This window comes from Triticum aestivum, chromosome 7D (assembly GCF_018294505.1).
Source record: "Triticum aestivum cultivar Chinese Spring chromosome 7D, IWGSC CS RefSeq v2.1, whole genome shotgun sequence".
NCBI classification, from domain to species: domain Eukaryota; kingdom Viridiplantae; phylum Streptophyta; class Magnoliopsida; order Poales; family Poaceae; genus Triticum; species Triticum aestivum.
The window spans coordinates 414,685,426-414,706,266 of NC_057814.1; the positions used below are offsets into that span (position 1 = coordinate 414,685,426).

Sequence of the window (20,841 nt, forward strand, 5' to 3'; positions counted from 1 at the left end):
GGCACAAGTACCAAAAAGAAACGGCTTGCCGTCCACCAACACACACTTAAAATGGATCACAAGTTTAGTGTTTTATAGAAAATAGGATAGCTCCCCCACGAGTTGTGCATTATAGAGAATTTGCATTTGAATACAAAATGCACAAGGTAGGATCACCACGTTCACTATATCAAGGAAAACACTAGACAAGATCAAGAAAACAACAAGATCCTCAAGTGGCACGGAAGGCAATGGGAGTTGACACAAACTTGGCAAGAGATAAGGAAAATAAAAAGCAAACGCCAACGTGAAGATGATCAATAATTTCTACCACACATAAGTGAGTACCAATTGTCAAAAGACAAGAAGTATTTGGAAATAATTCCCGGTGGTAGATAGCAAGGATATCCGACATCATCTTCACACCAAACACAAGCAAATTGCAACTTGTAGAGCTAAGATGCCACGTAGGAACAAGATAATTTACAATATCAATTCTAGGTGACAATATCTCAAATGTACACATTTTCTAGGCTAGTAATATACATAGCATATTACTTCCCCATAATGTGATACCAATTAAAGAAAACTTAACAAGAGGCAAAAAGAGGATCCAACAAGAGATAATTAATGGACTATTTAGAATTTGAATTTCTCATGAGAAGACATACCACATAGTGACTAGATAAGCTTGCAATATCAATACTAGGTGGTATTCCTCATGTAAACACATTATGGGACCGTGAGGTGCACAAAGCACATCAATCCCCCAAAATGGGATGTTCCATTAATCTCTCACAAGAGCCAACTAACATACAAACAAGATGCACAAAGGCTCAACACACATGTACATGAAGTGCACACCAACATACATAAACTTGATTACTCAAGATAAGCAATTTGGAGACACAACATATACAAACACATGCAAGGAACAAAACCAATACATGCAAGGGGGCAAGTAACTTTCAATGTAAGCAGTTTAAGTACAAGTTACCGCAAGGAGGCACATTGGATATAAGATATAAGCTTGATGATTTGATTGACTTGGCTTGAGACAATAAGAGTGATTAAGTCCCCTTAATTCTTCATAATGTAGCCAAGTCTCCAATGTCCTCCAACAACACCTATTGATCAAGTATGGGCTAGTTGGTCCCCAATCAAGTTGGGTCCTAAGAGGTTAGTCACAATAGTCTTGGCTACCCAAATGGTTCTTTTCTTGACACCACTTTGAGTACCAACAAATTTGGCAAACACATTGCCAACCTTATCCTTCCCAAGAGAATAGATATCATCAATTAGAATAGGGTTGGATAAGGTACCATTCGTGCATGAAGAAGCGACGTGACCTTTTTCACGACATAGGTAGCAATGTCTACTCTTCACTTTCTTCTCACTTGATTTCTCAACTTGAGAAGCATTAGCTTGAGTCTTCTTGGGAAGAGGCCTTTCTTCAACTTGAGGTTGAGCATGAGATTGCACTTGTAGCCGCTTCCCTTGTTGCTTGTCACTAATGGCCTTCTTCTTCAATGGGCAAGTTCTAACATGGTGCCCTTCAATTTTGCACTTGAAGCAAATAATCTTGGCCAAATTCTTGACGTGTTCTTGGCCCTTCTTCTTGTTCATCTTGGACTTCTTCTTCTTGTTGGAGTTGAATCCAAGTCCACCTTTGTCATTGGGGGATTTTTGCACACTCAAGATATTGTTGAGTGTGGATTTCCCTTCATGACACTTTTCCAAGTCTTTCTTCAAAGAAGTGACTTGGGCCTTGAGCTCTTTGATTTCCTCTACATGGTTAGTCTCAACACAAGTACTAGAGGAAGTATAAGCTTCATCATTGGAGCAACAAGGCAAGGAAAGCAATTCATCACAAGATATACCAATGTTATGCATAGATGAATTACGAGGACTAGCACAAGGCAATATAGCATTTTGACTAAAAGTAGTGCTAATGTCCACATGAGGCTCACTAGATGTTACCTTAGCAATCATAGCCTCATGAGCTATTTTTAGCACATTATGGGATACAAGAAGATCATCATGAGAGCTAGAAAGCTTTTCATGACTTTCTTCCAATTTCCCATAATTGCTAGATAGCAACTCAAGTTGAGCCCTTAGCTCAACATTCTCCTTTAAAATGGATGCTTCACAAGAAATAGAGTTAGTAGCACAAGCATCATCATTAACAACAAGAGGAGTGTAACATCCCAAATTTTCAATTTGGAATGTTATACATAGATCATCATTTGCATATCATGTTTTGTTGCATTTTGACAAATCCTCGATAAATCCTAAGCAACTCAAGGACCCTCGGAGAGAGTTGGGGATTTTCCTGAATTTTTCAAATTAATTTTTCCAACGAGGATTTTGGTTTTAATTATTTTTCTCTCCGGAAAAATATTTCAATTTTAAATAAACGAGAGGAGAAAATATGACTTCTCCAAAACAATTGAAATACTGGAGGAAAAATGTTAAAAACAATATTTGGGATTTATTTGGATTTTATTTGCAATTTTTATTGCATTAAAAATATTGCATGTTTCCAAATATTTATTTTTGATTTTAAAAATGTTCACCCTATTCTAGATTTTCTAACAAGACGGGGAAAATTTATTTCATATTTTTCTAATTTTTATTTATTTTTATACGCAATATTTTTCGCGGAACTTATTAAAAAAAAACGCCCGCGCCGACTGGGCCAAAGGCCCAGCCGACGGCCCGCCCGCGGCCTCTCCTCCTCCCGCACGGAGCTCGCCGCCCGAGTCCGGCCGCCGCACGACACCGCCGGCTGACCCCTTCCCCAAGCCGCCGCCGCCCCCCCTCCTTAAATACCCCCCTCTCTTCTCTCCTCACCCCGAGCCGCCGCCGCCGCCGACATCGCCGCCGCCGCCCGCCCGCATCTCGCCCGCCGCCGCCGCCGGTTGCCTCGCCCGCCGCCCCGCCGGAGCCCGGAGTCGCCGCCCCTCGCCGCCTCCCCGAGCCCCGACCCCGCCGCCGAGCCCCGCCCCGCCGGAGCCCCTCGCCGGAGCCCGCCCGACGAGGTACTGCCGCCGGCCGTTTTCCCTTCGTTGACCGGTTTTTTGTAAAAAAAAAACCCCCCTTCGTTCAAAAAAAAACCCTAGATCAGTTTTTTTTGGTTTTCTTATTTCGCGAGCGTTCACCGAACCGTTCGTTCTAACGAACGCGTTCGTCGGTTTTTCTCTGTTAACGAACGTCCGTTATTTAACCGTTCGTCCGTTTTTCTTTTTCGTCGGATTTTCTCGTTATTTTCTCAGATTCGATTTCTGATCGAATCTTCGATTCTGTTTAACTTCTCGCTCGTTTATCGGAATCAGGCGATTCAAGCACCTAGAGTTTCGTCTCGAAATTCTATTTCCGTTTAACCTACTCAAACAAGTTTTTGCTACAGTAAAATTTGACCTAGATCCAGATTAGCAAACGAAGTTTCTTTCTTTCGCCGTTTGACTTTCGTTGCTTCTTTCGAGTTGATTCTTTTTGCAAACCGGGGTTCTTAAGTTGAACTTTCTGGTTGGATCTTTCATTCGAGTTTTACCTGTGCATTAGTTAAGTACTGATTGTATGCTTGTTTGTTTGCGATAGAGTACCCGGAGTGTGCCGCTTGTTACTTCGACTCGCTAGGTTTTGCGGATCATCAGCAAGGCAAGTAACACTTTGATCATACCCCGTTCATACCCAGTTTTATTGCATTAGATCTTTTTCCTCAAACACATTGCATGATTAGGATCTAAATAAATTGTGGGTATCTGGGAAGTAGTTGAGGTAGTACCTATTGCCCTGTTTACTATCAAACCCTTGGGAGTTACTTCTACGTTGCTATTATATTGCCATGCTATGCTCGTAGACGTGGATTGGGTTTGAGTGATATTCATGACAGATGTGAGATGTTTAATAATGGTTCAACTTAAGGTGGCAACTAAAACTCACATCTGGGTGGATTGAGGCACCTGGAGAACCCAGTGTTGTCTGTATGTATAAGGTCCGCCACCCAGGCTCAAAGGGATCATAAGATTATTCATGCTAGAAACTTCCGTGTGCAGCCACAAGCTATTATGGGCTCTAGCATAGCTGAGTAGGTTTCAGGATCTCTTGAAGAGGTGGACTAGCAGATGTAGGGGAAAGTAGGTGTACCGGTCCATCCAGAGTAAAGAGTGATTGTTTCTGAAAGACTGTGTCTCGGTCATCCGTTTCTCAAACATCATGCAGTGCGAGAATCAAGCGGAGGCGATCGAGTCTTGTGGGGAAAAGTGCACAAACCTCTGCAGAGTGTACAAACTGATCATGATTAGCCGTGTCCCCGGTTATGGACAACTTGAGTATCTAGTACCTGGATTATCATTTGAATCTCATCATCGTGATACTTATAATTAATTTTGTTGGGTTAATGATGATACTTAATTGGGATTGAGTTGGAGGTACCTTCTCAATGTTTCAACCACCATGATAGTTAAATAAAATTTATTCCTTTTGAAGTAGGATAAAATTGGCTTTTCGCAAAACTGTAACCATAGAGCTTTCCACCAGCCATAAATGCATATAGTATAGCATTATCATTGTTCATTGTTCTCTATGTGTTACTTTGCCAGCATATTCTATGTGCTGGCCCGTTTTCGGGCTGCAACGTTTCATGTTGCAGACTTTTCAGACGACGAGTAAGGTGCCTTAGGTCGTGGTCTTATATTCAGTGATGCCGCTGGAGTTGATGGACTCACTTATCTTCCAAGTCTTCCGCTGTTATCGTTATTAGATGGTCTTAAGCCATGTTTATCATACTTAAACTCTTCGGAGTCTTTCGATGTAATAAGTGTGTGATTGCTACTCTGTTATAAACCCTCCATTTGTACTGTGCGTGTCAGCATTACTGATCCAGGGATGACACTGGTGCACAGCAGCACAGGCCATTTGAGGACTGGTCGCTACAAAGTTGGTATCAGAGCACACGCTGACTGTAGGACACGACCACTAAGCTTAAGCCCTAGAAAACTTCTCTCTTCTCATTTATGACCCCTCTCCACTTTCTACTCTTTTAGGAATGGCGAATGCAAGGAGCAAGTTCATGCAACCAGATGAAGACACGCCGTTTGGTCGACACTTGAAGGAAGTCACCAAGTACTTGAACATAGGAATACCAAGCATCACCGGAACCTACAACGCCACCTTACCTGAAGAGGAGAGCTGGAAGATTCAAGTTATCATTCCAGGAAGAACGTTTGCGCCAATTACGGAACCCATGAGATTGGTTTTCGAAGCACCAACTTGGAGTTTAGGGAAGAGCATGGCCGCACATATCGCCATGGGACGCATTGGAGAAGTCTACCACCAGGAGCTTAAGGATACAATTTACCAAATTTGTGGACGTCGAGACGCGCAGTGGGAGATGATCAAGACCAAGAAGGATGGATCAATTGCAGCTTTCATCCAGGAGCAGAACCAACATATTCGACGCCAGGAGAATCAGATGTGCACGGACAAGGAAGAACTGAAGAAGGCATTCACGAAGATCAAGGAACTCCAAGAAGAACTCAAGACTACACGCGAAGATTACTTGGAGGAAATCAACGCACTAGTAGGGAAGATTGACGACTTGGAGAATAAGATTGGAGCATTCGTGGGAAATCCAGTGCCAAAAGCAGAAGTCGACGAATGCACTTGTCCGGATAACTACATCATCATCGACGACACCGACTCGGAACCAAGTGAAGACGAATGGATTAATGAAGTTGGAGCAGACATCATGGAGTCTTCAACGGATCAGAATTTTTAGTAGACCACCATATCAGTAGTAGTTTTCCCCCATTTAGTAGTATAGTTCAAGCACTTTGTAACGCTAGCTAGATCGATTGTTTTGCCTTGTTTGGATTGATTGAGTGATATTGATTGAATTTGTCTCATGATCATATGGGTAGTGTTTTCTCTCTAGACCTCATTCTATTCTTATTTCTCATCTTTTCTAAACCTATCAGATGCCTCCGAGACGCGACACCGGATTTGTTTTTCCACCAGAGATCACCCAGTTGATTTAGCAACAGAATGCCCTAATGCAAGTGTTAGTGCAGAACCAAGGCAACAACAACAACAACAACCCACCACCACCTGTTGATCACTTAGCCCGTTTCTTAAGGCTAAACCCGCCGGTGTTTTCTAGCAGCACTGAGCCGATTGTTGCAGATGATTGGCTCCGCAAAGTTGGAAGGGAGTTGACCACTGCAGGATGCACAGATGCGGAAAGAGTGCGTTTTTCCGCACATCAGCTTGATGGACCCGCAGCATCATGGTGGGAGAATTATACAGCCACGCACCCTATTGACACTGTCACATGGGACCAGTTTCAGCAAGCTTTCCGTACAGCTCATGTTTCAGCAGGAGCTATGGCTATGAAGAAGCGTGAGTTTCGCAACCTACGCCAAGGAGGACGCACCGTTGGCCATTGGTAGGCATGTTTTCCCCTCAGACCTCATTGTTTTGGAATCGCAAGGTTTGGATGTGATTTTGGGAATGGTTTGGCTATCGTTGTATGGAGGAAACATCGATTGTGCCAGCAAGATGATTTTGCTTACCACCCTGGAAGGAAAAAGGATCAAGTATGTATCCCGGCATATGCCGAAGAGGACTCAAGTGAATTCCTTATCAGGAGTTGTACAGGAGGAAGTACCAGTGGTGAAGGATTATCCGGATGTATTTGCAGAAGAATTGCCAGGCATGCCACCAGATAGAGACATTGAGTTTTTGATTGAACTTTTGCCAGGCACAGGGCCAATATCTAAGAGACCGTACAAGATGCCCGCAAAGGATTTGGAGGAAATTAAGAAGCAGATCAAGGAGTTACTGGATAAAGGCTATATTCGCCCAAGTTCGTCACCTTGGGGTCACCAGTACTTCTAGTGGAGAGGATAGATGGATCACTAAGGATGGTTGTTGATTACCGAGGATTGAATGAAGTGACCATCAAAAACAAGTACCCACTGCCGATGATCAATGATTTGTTTGACCGCTTGCAAGGAGCTAAAGTATTTTCCAAGATCGATCTACGATCAGGATACCATCAGTTAAAGATTCGAGAACAGGATATACCTAAGACGGCATTTACCACCAGATATGGATTGTATGAGTATACCGTTATGTCATTTGGACTGACTAACGCACCGGCCTATTTCATGAACCTGATGAACAAAGTGTTTATGGAGTTTTTGGATAAGTTCGTCGTGGTGTTCATTGATGATATTTTAATCTTTTCCAAGGATGAAGAAGAGCATGAGGAGCATTTACGATTGGTACTTGAGAAGCTCAGAGAACATCAGTTATATGCCAAGTTCAGCAAATGTGAGTTTTGGTTGAAGGAAGTTGGATTCCTTGGACATGTTATTTCTGGAGAAGGAATAGCAGTAGACCCTGCCAAGGTTGACACAGTGACAAGTTGGGAATCACCCACGACAGTTGGAGAAATCCGGAGTTTTCTTGGACTTGCAGGATACTACCGGAGATTTATCGAGAATTTCTCAAGGATTGCTAAGCCCATGACTGAGCTATTGAAGAAGGACACCAAATTCAATTGGACTGAGGAATGTGAAGCTAGTTTCCAAGAGTTGAAGAAACGATTGGTTACATCACCAGTGTTGATTCTGCCTGATCAACGCAAGGACTATGAAGTTTATTGCGACGCTTCTCGTCGAGGACTTGGAGCAGTGCTTATGCAGGAAGGAAGAGTTGTTTCGTATGCTTCACGACAACTTAAACCCCATGAGAAGAATTATGCTACGCACGATTTGGAATTAGCAGCCGTGGTGCATGCATTGAAGACATGGAGACATTTTCTCATCGGAAACCATTGTGAGGTGTACACGGATCACAAGAGTTTGAAGTACATTTTCACGCAGAAGGAGTTAAACCTCAGACAGAGGAGATGGTTGGAGCTCATCAAAGACTATGATATGAGATTGCATTATCACCCTGGAAAGGCTAACGTAGTAGCAGACGCGTTGAGCCGCAAGAGTCATGTCAACACCCTCATGACAGGAGAGTTACCTCAGGAGTTAGCCGAGGACCTACGTGAGCTATGTTTGGAGATAGTCCCTAGAGGCTATTTAGCGACATTGGAGATTCAGTCTACCTTGATGGAAAGGATCAGAGAAGCTCAGAAGACAGACAAGGAGATTGAAGAGATAAAAGAGAAGATGAGCAAAGGAAAAGCCAAGGGATTTCGTGAGGATGAGCACGATACCTTATGGTTCGAGGACCGCGTATATGTGCCAAATGATCCGGAGATCAGGAAGTTGATTTTGCAAGAAGCCCATGATTCACCGTACTCGATTCACCCAGGAAATACCAAGATGTATTTGGATTTGAAGAATATTTTCTGGTGGACCGGAATGAAGAAGGATATTGCGGAGTATGTAGCAGTTTGTGATGTATGTCAGAGAGTGAAGGCAGAGCATCAGAAGCCAGCAGGATTGCTACAGCCATTGCCGATACCCGAATGGAAGTGGGATAAAATAGGCATGGATTTTATCACAGGATTACCCAGGACTCATTCAGGCTATGACTCGATATGGGTTGTAGTCGACCATTTGACGAAAGTGGCTCATTTCATTCCAGTGAAGACCACTTACACCAGTGCTAAGTTGGCAAAGATATACATGACCAGGATAGTATGTTTGCATGGAGTTCCGAGGACCATTGTATCAGACAGAGGAACCCAATTTACCTCGAAGTTTTGGAAGCAGTTACATGAAACATTGGGAACCAGGCTGGAATTTAGTACAGCTTTCCACCCACAGACAGATGGACAGACCAAGAGAGTCAACCAGATTTTGGAGGACATGCTGAGAGCATGTGCGCTAGATTATGGATCTAGTTGGGACGACAATTTGCTATATGCGGAGTTTTCATATAACAACAGTTATCAGACCAGTTTGAAGATGGCCCCTTTCGAAGCCTTGTACGGAAGGAGGTGTAGAACACCGTTGTTGTGGGACGAAGTTGGAGACCGTCAGTTGTTTGGACCAGATTTGATTAAGGAGTCTGAACAGAAAGTAAGGTTGATTCGCGATAGGCTCAAGGTAGCCCAGTCCAGGCAGAAGAGTTATGCCGATTCTAAACGAAAGGAGACAGTTCACGAAGTCGGAGACGGAGTGTATCTTCGAGTATCACCACTTCGAGGAGTGAAGCACTTTGGAGTTAAAGGAAAGTTAGCGCCCCGTTATATCGGACCATACAGAGTGTTGGAACGTATGGGAGAAGTTGCCTACAAGCTGGAATTGCCCGAAGGATTGTCTGGAGTACATGATGTATTTCATGTTTCGCAGTTGAAGAAGTGCCACGCAGAGATGGCTGAGATACCACTAAGAGATACTGTGCCACTAGAAGCGATTCAGTTGGAAAGTGATTTGACTTATGAGGAGAAACCAGTTAAGATTCTCGAGTATGCCAGCCGAGTTACCCGCAGCAAGGTTATCAAGTTTTGCAAAGTCCAGTGGAGTCACCACACGGAGGATGAAGCCACCTGGGAGCGAGAGGAAGATCTACGGAAAAACCACTCCCACCTGTTTTCTAGCCAACCCGAATCTCGAGGGCGAGATTCATCTTAAGGGGGGTAGGTTTGTAACATCCCAAATTTTCAATTTGGAATGTTATACATAGATCATCATTTGCATATCATGTTTTGTTGCATTTTGACAAATCCTCGATAAATCCTAAGCAACTCAAGGACCCTCGGAGAGAGTTGGGGATTTTCCCGAATTTTTCAAATTAATTTTTCCAACGAGGATTTTGGTTTTAATTATTTTTCTCTCCAGAAAAATATTTCAATTTTAAATAAACGAGAGGAGAAAATATGACTTCTCCAAAACAATTGAAATACTGGAGGAAAATGTTCAAAACAATATTTGGGATTTATTTGGATTTTATTTGCAATTTTTATTGCATGTTTTCAAAATATTTATTTTTGATTTTAAAAATGTTCACCCTATTCTAGATTTTCTAACTAGACGGGGAAAATTTATTTCATATTTTTCTGATTTTTATTTAGTTTTCTACGCAATATTTTTCGCGGAACTTATTTAAAAAAAAACGCCCGCGCCGACTGGGCCAAAGGCCCAGCCGACGGCCCGCCCGCGGCCTCTCCTCCTCCCGCACGGAGCTCGCCGCCCGAGTCCGGCCGCCGCACGACACCGCCGGCCGACCCCTTCCCCAAGCCGCCGCCGCCCCCCCCCCCCTCCTTAAATACCCCCCTCTCTTCTCTCCTCACCCCGAGCCGCCGCCGCCGCCGACATCGCCGCCGCCGCCCGCCCGCATCTCGCCCGCCGCCGCCGCCGGTTGCCTCGCCCGCCGCCCCGCCGGAGCCCGGAGTCGCCGCCCCTCGCCGCCTCCCCGAGCCCCGACCCCGCCGCCGAGCCCCGCCGGAGCCCCTCGCCGGAGCCCGCCCGACGAGGTACTGCCACCGGCCGTTTTCCCTTCGTTGACCGGTTTTCTGTAAAAAAAACCCCTTCGTTTAAAAAAAAACCCTAGATCGGTTTTTTTTGGTTTTCTTATTTCGCGAGTGTTCACCGAACCGTTCGTTTTAACGAACGCGTTCGTCGGTTTTTCTCTGTTAACGAACGTCCGTTATTTAACCGTTCGTCCGTTTTTCTTTTTCGTCGGATTTTCTCGTTATTTTCTCAGATTCGATTTCTGATCGAATCTTCGATTCTGTTTAACTTCTCGCTCGTTTATCGGAATTAGGCGATTCAAGCGCCTAGAGTTTCGTCTCGAAATTCTCTTTCCATTTAACCTACTCAAACAAGTTTTTGCTACAGTAAAATTTGACCTAGATTCAGATTAGCAAACGAAGTTTCTTTCTTTCGCCGTTTGACTTTCGTTGCTTCGTTCGAGTTGATTCTTTTTGCAAACCGGAGTTCTTAAGTTGAACTTTCTGGTTGGATCTTTCATTCGAGTTTTACCTGTGCATTAGTTGAGTACTGATTGTATGCTTGTTTGTTTGCGATAGAGTACCCGGAGTGTGCCGCTTGTTACTTCGACTCGCTAGGTTTTGCGGATCATCAGCAAGGCAAGTAACACTTTGATCATACCCCGTTCATACCCAGTTTTATTGCATTAGATCTTTTTCCTCAAACACATTGCATGATTAGGATCTAAATAAATTGTGGGTATCTGGGAAGTAGTTGAGGTAGTACCTATTACCTGTTTACTATCAAACCCTTGGGAGTTACTTCTACGTTGCTATTATATTGCCATGCTATGCTCGTAGACGTGGATTGGGTTTGAGTGATATTCATGACAGATGTGAGATGTTTAATAATGGTTCAACTTAAGGTGGCAACTAAAACTCACATCTGGGTGGATTGAGGCACCTGGAGAACCCAGTGTTGTCTGTATGTATAAGGTCCGCCACCCAGGCTCAAAGGGATCATAAGATTATTCATGCTAGAAACTTCCGTGTGCAGCCACAAGCTATTATGGGCTCTAGCATAGCTGAGTAGGTTACAGGATCTCTTGAAGAGGTGGACTAGCAGATGTAGGGGAAAGTAGGTGTACCGGTCCATCCAGAGTAAAGAGTGATTGTTTCTGAAAGACTGTGTCTCGGTCATCCGTTTCTCAAACATCATGCAGTGCGAGAATCAAGCGGAGGCGATCGAGTCTTGTGGGGAAAAGTGCACAAACCTCTGCAGAGTGTACAAACTGATCATGATTAGCCGTGTCCCCGGTTATGGACAACTTGAGTATCTAGTACCTGGATTATCATTTGAATCTCATCACCGTGATACTTATAATTAATTTTGTTGGGTTAATGATGATACTTAATTGGGATTGAGTTGGAGGTACCTTCTCAATGTTTCAACCACCATGATAGTTAAATAAAATTTATTCCTTTTGAAGTAGGATAAAATTGGCTTTTCGCAAAACTGTAACCATAGAGCTTTCCACCAGCCATAAATGCATATAGTATAGCATTATCATTGTTCATTGTTCTCTATGTGTTACTTTGCCAACATATTCTATGTGCTGACCCGTTTTCGGGCTGCAACGCTTCATGTTGTAGACTTTTCAGACGACGAGTAAGGTGCCTTAGGTCGTGGTCTTATACTCAGTGATGCCACTGGAGTTGATGGACTCACTTATCTTCCAAGTCTTCCGCTGTTATCGTTATTAGATGGCCTTAAGCCATGTTTATCATACTTAAACTCTTCGGAGTCTTTCGATGTAATAAGTGTGTGATTGCTACTCTGTTATAAATCCTCCATTTGTACTGTGCGTGTCAGCATTACTGATCCAGGGATGACACTAGTGCACAGCAGCACAGGCCATTTGAGGTCTGGTCGCTACAAGGAGAAGGCAACTTGGCAAGCTCTTTTAAATAAGAAGCTTCAAGTTGAGCATGAGACTCGGTGAATTTGATGAGCTCACCCTTGATGACCCTTGAGCCATTTTCGAGGTGCTGAAAATCCTCAAGGAGTCTAGCATGAGCAACTTCAAGCTTAGCATTTTTAGTTTCAAAAACATTGGCCACCTCAAGAGCTCTATCATGAGATTCCTTCACTCTAGATAACTCTAGAGCAAAAGTCTCCTCAAGAGATTCCTTGGTGGTTTGTTCAAGTTCAAGAGCTTGAGAGAGGTCCGCAATCTCATTAGTGTAATCACGCTCATGACCTTCCATTTTATCAATGGTGACCTCATGCTCCTCAAGACGAGATTCCAACTCATCAATATATTTCTTGCCCTCAATAGCAATAGACATGATTTCCATGAAGTTGGAACGAGCAATTTTATTCTTAAGAAGAGCTTTAAAAATTATTTCCCCCTTAACTTTTAAGAAGGCAACATCATCATTCTCTTCATCATAATCGACATCATCATCACTCTTGCCATCATCAATATTATCACAAGATATATTGGGATTCAAAGTTTGAGATACCTTTGAAGCCTTGGCCATAAGGCAAAAAGCAATCGATGATGATGTAGGATCCCTTGAAGCACCGTTCAAGACCACATCTTGTTCCATGGAGTGTTGGGTTTCCTCTACATTGTTAGCACAACAACTCGAGGAAATAGATACATTTTTATCATGGCAACAAGACATAGCAAGCATATCATCATGAGATTTGAGCAAGCAATTTCTACAAGATATGCAAGAACTTTTAACACAAGCATGTGAAACATTTTGAGTGCTCGAAGTGTTAAAGTCCAAAGGTGAAGCATTGCAATAATAAAGTGATGGAGGATCATCAATAATAAGCTCACTATAATCATTGCAATGAACAGCACTACTCACCATATCATTACCTTGTGGCAAACCACATGTAGGTGAAGTAGAAGAAGTTGATAATACTATACGACCGGAGGTGGAAGGAGGACAATCATCTCCACAAATCTCGGACACGCCATATTTTTCTTGAAGCTTTGTCCACAACTCATGAGCATCCCGAAACGGCATGAGTTGAAATATAACTACATTGCTCAAAGCATCAAAAAGCACATTAGAAGCTTGAGCATTGAGATAAGAGTTTTTCTCATCCTCTAAAGATAATCTTCGTGGATCCTTTGGAGGAGAAAACCCCATATCTACAATTCGCTCTAAATTTGGGTCCATGACCCTAAAGAGATTAAGCATGCGAATTACCCAAACATCAAAATTTGTGCCATCGAAACTAAGAGTGTCAGAGAATCCTAAACCCCTAGTCGACATCCTTACTCTCTAACCGGTTAAGCCCTATAAAGAGAGACGAGGCTCTGATACCAATTGAAAGATCGTGGATGTCGCCTAGAGGGGGGTGAATAGGCGCTTTAAAATAATTACGGTTGAGGCTTGAACAAATGCGGAATAAACCTAGCGGTTAATTTGTCGCACAAAACCTACAACAACGAGGCTCACCTATGTGCACCAACAACTTATGCTAAGCAAGAAAAACTACTTAGGTGATAGCAAGATATATGACAAGAAACAATATGGCTATCACAAAGTAAAATGCATAAGTAAAGGGCTCGGGTAAGAGATAACCGAGGCACGCAGAGACGACGATGTATCCTGAAGTTCACACCCTTGCGGATGCTAATCTCCGTTTGGAGCGGTGTGGAGGCACAATGCTCCCCAAGAAGCCACTAGGGCCACCGTAATCTCCTCACGCCCTCGCACAATGCAAGATGTCGTGATTCCACTAAGGGACCCTTGAGGGCGGTCACCGAACCCGTACAAATGGCAACCCTTGGGGGCGGTCACCGAACCCGTACACTTTGGCAACCCTTGGGGGCGGTCACCGGAACCCGTCAAATTGTTCGGGGCAATCTCCACAACCTAATTGGAGACCCCGACGCTTGCCCGGAGCTTTACACCACAATGATTGAGCTCCGAACACCACCAACCGTCTAGGGCGCCCAAGCACCCAAGAGGAACAAGCTCAAGGGTACCAAGCACCCAAGAGTAATAAGCTTCTCAAGTTGTAACTTCCACGTATCACCGTGGAGAACTCAAACCGATGCACCAAATGCAATGGCAAGGGCACACAGAGTGCCCAAGTCCTTCTCTCTCAAATCCCACCGAAGCAACTAATGCTAGGGAGGAAAATGATAGGAAGAACAAGAAGTAGAACACCAAGAACTCAAAGATCTAGATCCAAGGGGTTCCCCTCACATAGAGGAGAAAGTGATTGGTGGAAATGTGGATCTAGATCTCCTCTCTCTTTTCCCTCAAAAACTAGCAAGAATCCATGAAGGGATTGAGAGTTAGCAAGCTCGAAGAAGGTCAACAATGGGGGAAAACACGAGCTCAAAGGATAAGGTTCATTGGGGAAGAAGACCCCCTTTTATAGGTGGGGAAAAATCCAACCGTTATGGTCACAGCCCGCACCGAGCGGTACTACCGCTCCAAGGAGCGGTACTACCGCTAGGGCGGTAGTAGCCCTTTGAAACACAACAGCGAGGAAGCAAAAAAGCCAGAAGAACCGTCGGAGCGGTAGTACCGCTTGACCTCACGGTACTACCGCTAGGGGTAGCGGTACTACTGCTTGCGAGCGGTACTAAAAAATTACATCCGTGCCTACCACCGCTGGACTTGTGACGAGTTTTTGGTCCCGAGCGGAAGTAGCCGCGGTAGTACTGCTCCAAGCGGTAGTACCGCTCCCAAGAGTGGTAGTACCGCTCCCAAGAGCGGTAGTAAAAAATTACATCCGCTCCTGTCCGCGGTAGTACCGCTGCAGCCTTTTCAGAACACCAAAACTGACACAACTTCTGCAAACGGACTCGGAATTTGACGAAAACAAGTTTGTTGGAAAGCTAGCGACAAGGGCTAACACAATCTTGATAGAAATACCAATAAGAAGCAAATGAGAAAAGGCCCAAAAGAAAATGGTGAGAACCCTTCCTCGGATATGACCGGTAAAACCTCCAACATCGAAAACATCATAGAAGACGCATGCAAACTCCGTTTTCGATGAACTCAAGCTTGTCATCAAGATGACCATAAGCTCTAAGACTCACAAAGAGAACCAAACAAGAACCAAGAAACATGATGCAAGGATGCAATGGTTTGAGCTCTCGACGAACGATACGATCAAGCTACTCACTTGAGAGCCCCCCTTGATAGTACGGCTATCGATCCTATAACCCGGTCTCCCAACTACCACCATGAGACCGGTAAAATAGAAAACCTATCAAGGGCAAACCTTTGCCTTGCACATGGTCCACTTGAGCTAGATGATGACGATCTTGACTCCCTCAAGTTGGACCACCTTTCTTGATTGCATTGGCTCGATGAAGACTAGATGATTACTCCCCCATAGTCCACTATGGGTGAGCCACCCTTCGGCACATCTTCACAAGTCCATTGTCACCACAATGGACGGCAAGCTTCAATCACTTGATCTCTTCGTGATGCTCCACTTGAACTTGCACACGGCAATCTTGATGACGATCACCACTTGATGTCATCCTCTCCATGGGTTGAGTGATATCTTCCTCTTGACGCAAGCCCATGAACACATACCTAACCCCACATAGAACTCTCACATACCATGGGATCACTTGATCCCTCTCGGTACATCTTCTACGCTTTGTGAGTTGATCAACTTGATTCACTCTTGACTTAGTCTTGATCAACCTAGAATCTTTCCAACTCTCTTCATTTGGATGATGTCTTGAAGGTAAACATGAATGATCACACAATCTTCTTCTTCAAGACATGCTTGCAATAAGCTCAACTCTCACATGACCAATCTTTGGATAATTCCTTAATAGCACCTTGGTCAACACAAACTCTCCTTGAAACCAACACATGTACTCCAAGAAAAGCCTATGGACAAAACCTTCAAATATAACTCAAGGCAACCATTAGTCCATAGAGATTGTCGTCAATTACCAAAACCAAACATGGGGGCACCACATGTTCTTTCACCTATGGGCCATCCCCAGGCCAAGTACACTAAACGAGGCCAGCCCAAACAAACAGGACGCTGGCTCCAGGTTTTGGTGCACCGAATAGATCGTTGGCTCCAGAATTTCACATGAGAAGCTGGCGCTCGGAAGCTGGCGGTGGAGTTCGGGATTTTGCGGCCACGGAGGAGTACGGAACACGCCCTTAATATCATACCAAATAACCGCAAGCCTATTCTCTGGAAGTGATTTTTTAAAGGAAATTTGGTTCACTGAAATATTATAATGTCACTCTTGTTATTCAATTCTTCACACAAAGTGAAATATGCTTTGTGGAAACTCTCTCTCCTGGAATTTTGGGAAAGAGGACTAAATACATGGTTTGCTAATTGAACATATTAATGTATGATCTTATAACAAGCTTCACATCAATGGAATAGCGGGTCATATGGTTTTCTAAATGAAGCAAGGCGGTCATCTACAAATGTAATTGTAAAATATTTTGCATTATTATTGTATATGTTAACATTGTTTTGTTTGTTTGCAATGATAAAGTCACATTGATGGAAGTGAAAGCTTGGTAGTGTTTTAACTTTCATATGAAAGGAACGTTTGAAGCTTCCTATGTTTTAGGGGTGAAACTACATAGAGTATGTTTTGAAACTTTTCCTATGGAAAATTGCAAACTTATTAAAGTACCCAAACTCAGCGAGGAATTATGTTTGAACTCCTGAGGACAAATGGATAATAATGGTGTTTGAAATTTACTATATCTTTGTTATACAATCATACCTTAGATTTCGGAATTTATGCCACATTCAAGCAGTGGGAGGAAAGACGAGCAGCTAAGGGAATCTCACACATCATATAAGATTGTGGAAAGTGCATCACAACTTGCCGCTTCTCGAATTTTATATTAAAGGTAAACACATTGAGGGAGCTATTACTGTATCTGCGAGATGAGAAATAAGTCCAGGTACGCATATTCAATTTCTTTTGTAGTACTAATATGGTGCAGGTTCACGGACAAAAGTTAGGAATTTCTTTCAAACATGGTTACTTATGGAACTTCATTTACTAATTGGATTTGATATTTATGTGGTTTTGAAAACTTTATTCAACATGGTTATCTTCTATTTTACCCGATGTGGAATTAATCATATTATTGATACATGTGATGGAAAATAATTGATGCGGAATTTCACTTGAGGAAGCAAAATACTCAAGGTGCCTATAAAGGTGGAATTACATTCGAGGAAATAATACTCGAGGCGCCGAGGACAGCTAAGCTGGAATAATTAGGCGGAAACTAAAGGTCTCATGTGATCTTAAGTGTCACAACACGGAAACATATTGAAGGGAAGTATCATCGTATATAATTTTTTGTGGTTTTTCAATGTAGTGTTAATATGATTGTTGATCCCTTGACTAAGCCTCTTAGTCAAGAGGTATTTGGCAAGCATGTTAAGGCTATGAGTTCACGAATATTTGAATGATCGTTCTGATAAGTGGGAGATGTTGGAATTATGTGTCCTGCAACTGTATTCAAATTACTAGGAACTACTAATATTCAGAATACCTCAATTTGGAATTATACATGTATTTATGCATGGAATTACTTTACATGATTATCATGGAATTATCACTTGTTGAAACGCACTTGGGTTATATGCTTAAGGAAGCTGGTCAATTATCAGTAGAATACAATATACTATTTATATTGGAAAGACTACCCGGGTACAGTGATAATTAGAAGGAGCTAGATCCTACAGTTAGATTACAACCCTAATGTTGATCTACATAATTAGAGGTTTACACTATATTATGACGCGTTGCTCACACGCGCGTGCTCCGGAGACACAACGGGTAGAATCCGTTAATAGACAAATTAGATCGTGATTGGTAATTTGATCTGGAGTCTATCCTGGTAAACTAGTTGAAAATACTAGGAATCTTATCTGTATAAGAGGTGGACTCTTTACAAAGACAGTACAAGAAGGTCCCTACACCCTAGGATCAGTATTGCGAATTGTGAGCGGCATCACAGATAAGCGTAGAGGAATAGGTGGTAGACCACAAACCCTAAGAATTTCTAACAGAGGCCGCGTGCCCTGGCGTCGTCTCCTGTGCCGACATCCTCGCGCTCGCCGCACGGGACGGCACCGTCCTGCTCGGCGGGCCAACGTAAGCGGTGCCGCTCGCCCAGCGAGATTCCACCAACGCTAGCCTCAACCTAGCGAACGTGGAACTCCCGCCGCCGTCCGCCAACGTCAGCGGCCTCATCGTGGTGTTCGGCAGGAAGGGCCTCACGCTGCGCGAGATGGCCGTGCACACCGTCGGCTTCGCGCAATGCCGGAACTTCCAGGACCGTGTCTACAAGGAGGCCAACGTCAACCCCGTCTTCGCCGACAAGCTCAAGGCCAACTGCCCCACCTTGATCACCGCAGCTGCGAAGTGCAAGTTGGTCAACCACTGATCAACGGGACTACCAATTGTTCGTGCCACTAGCGGAGCTTGAGGAGAATCAAAGGGGGGCCAAAGAGAAAATATGCATATTTGGGGGGGGGGGGCAATGCCCCCCTCAGAACTACACATAGCTCCATCGCTGGTTCGTGCCAAATGATCATACTAGTTCATGTCATTCGAAGTTTTCGTGTCACACAAAAGTGGCACAAAGACGAATGATGGTTCAGAGCCAACAATCAGTAGAAGAAAGAAAAGGAAGGTGAATATAAGTCAGTTTGTTGTGAGCATGTCATGATGTCGATGTTCAACATTATGATTTTTTTACATGGTCTTGTAGTTCCAGAAACATGAAAGATCATGGTCTTCTATGACAAGCATGAAGGCTATTTGGCACCACAAAAAGTGTTGACACATTTCTCATGTTTACTTATGTATGGTTTTTCCAAAAGTTCCTTTATATGCTCTAATTCTTGATTTTATGTGTCCACGGTGTAGAAAGAAATCATGATGTTTACAGTTGGCATACCAGGTGATAATCGTACTCTGAATGTTTATTCTGCTGTTGGAGGATAAAACTACACATGTTCTCTTAGGTATACAGTTTGCAAATTAAGATCATACTATCCATATTGTTCATCTGATATGTTGAGTTTGTCATTTTGCTATGCTGGTAGCATGTGATATTTCAAATGCTCAATAGGATAACACATGGGAGTTATAATGTGATTGCATAATATTGTGATATAGTAGTTTAAAGTTTGCTAGCAGTGAAAGGTATCCAACTAGCCAGTGTATAGATACAGATATAAACGGAATGTTGAATAGCGTTATCTGATAATCTATAGATATACTTTATACTGATACGAAATCAATTATGTTTTGATGAAAATAGCAATATATGATAATTTATCAGTGGTCATCTTCTTCGCACCACCTCTTGAGCATATTACTTGGATTATTTTGATTACTATTCTAACCTCTCGCCTCTGTCACTTGGTTCCAGCCTTCCAGGGCACGACCGACTGCGGTTTCGAGATCTTGATGCTGAACAAAAAAAAGGATAGGATCAACCAAGAACTCCACCACTGGATAGTACCATCAACATGCCCTCAATTTGACAGTAGAGTGATGGCCGAACATCGATTAGCAGTTTACCTTGGTTTCTCTGAACATTTCATACAATTGTATACAGTTTCCTTGAGAATGGCCATTCAGTTTAAAGTAGTGCTAAGTGATCAACCCTTCTTTGGGACTTGACATTTGTAGCACTGGGAGACAATGTTGTTTGTTCTAGTGTTTTGGAACTTCACACAAATAAAACAGTGCTTCTTGCTTGTGTAGAAAGTGGTTGGCGAAATGAGATTTTGCAACATCCATCATAATATGCTTTACTCTACGCTGCTGCTTACGAAAATCCGTCAAAACATGCTGTCTTCAGTGTTTGTGTTTTGCTGATTACCTTTTCAGAGTCAGGAGCATCGCATCACCCCACGGGCTGGAGCACTGGATATTTTCCCGTAGCAAACTTGCGAATGTTTTGTCCACTCGTTTGGCTCTGCTCAGCTGGTAGCCTTCCTTCACCAATGCCGCCAATTCCTCTTCCTCCAACCCCGTGCGCTGCCGATTCGACCCCACGCCCCGCCGGCGACGCTGTTCCTCACCGGAGCCGAAAGCCGATAACGCGCCGCCAACGCTGCCGCATCACCACCACGTCCTCTTCATCCGCCTTGTACGCCGCCCGGGTCCTCATCGCCGACGCCCCCACGCCCCGCGCATTCTCCGCGCTTTTCAAGGCCGCCTCATCCTCCTCCCCCTCCCCCTCCCCCTCCCCCTCCCAATCCCTTGGTGCGCAGCTCCACGCGCAGGCCGTGGTGCGTGGCTTCTTGGGCGATGTGGATAACACCATCCTCTCCACCGCCATCCTCAACTTCTACGCCTCATGCCGGGAGCCCGACCTCGCGCGGCGGGTGTTCGACAGAATGGCACGCAGGAGCGCCGTCACCTGGAACGCGCTCATCAAAG

At 43.8% G+C, this 20,841-nt stretch overlaps 1 pseudogene; it reads left to right on the forward strand.

Moving 5' to 3' along the window:
- The window catches only part of LOC123171138 (cationic peroxidase 1-like), a 40,215-nt pseudogene extending 21,386 nt beyond the window's left edge, over positions 1–18,829 (forward strand).
- The last annotated feature ends 2,012 nt before the right edge of the window (positions 18,830–20,841 follow it).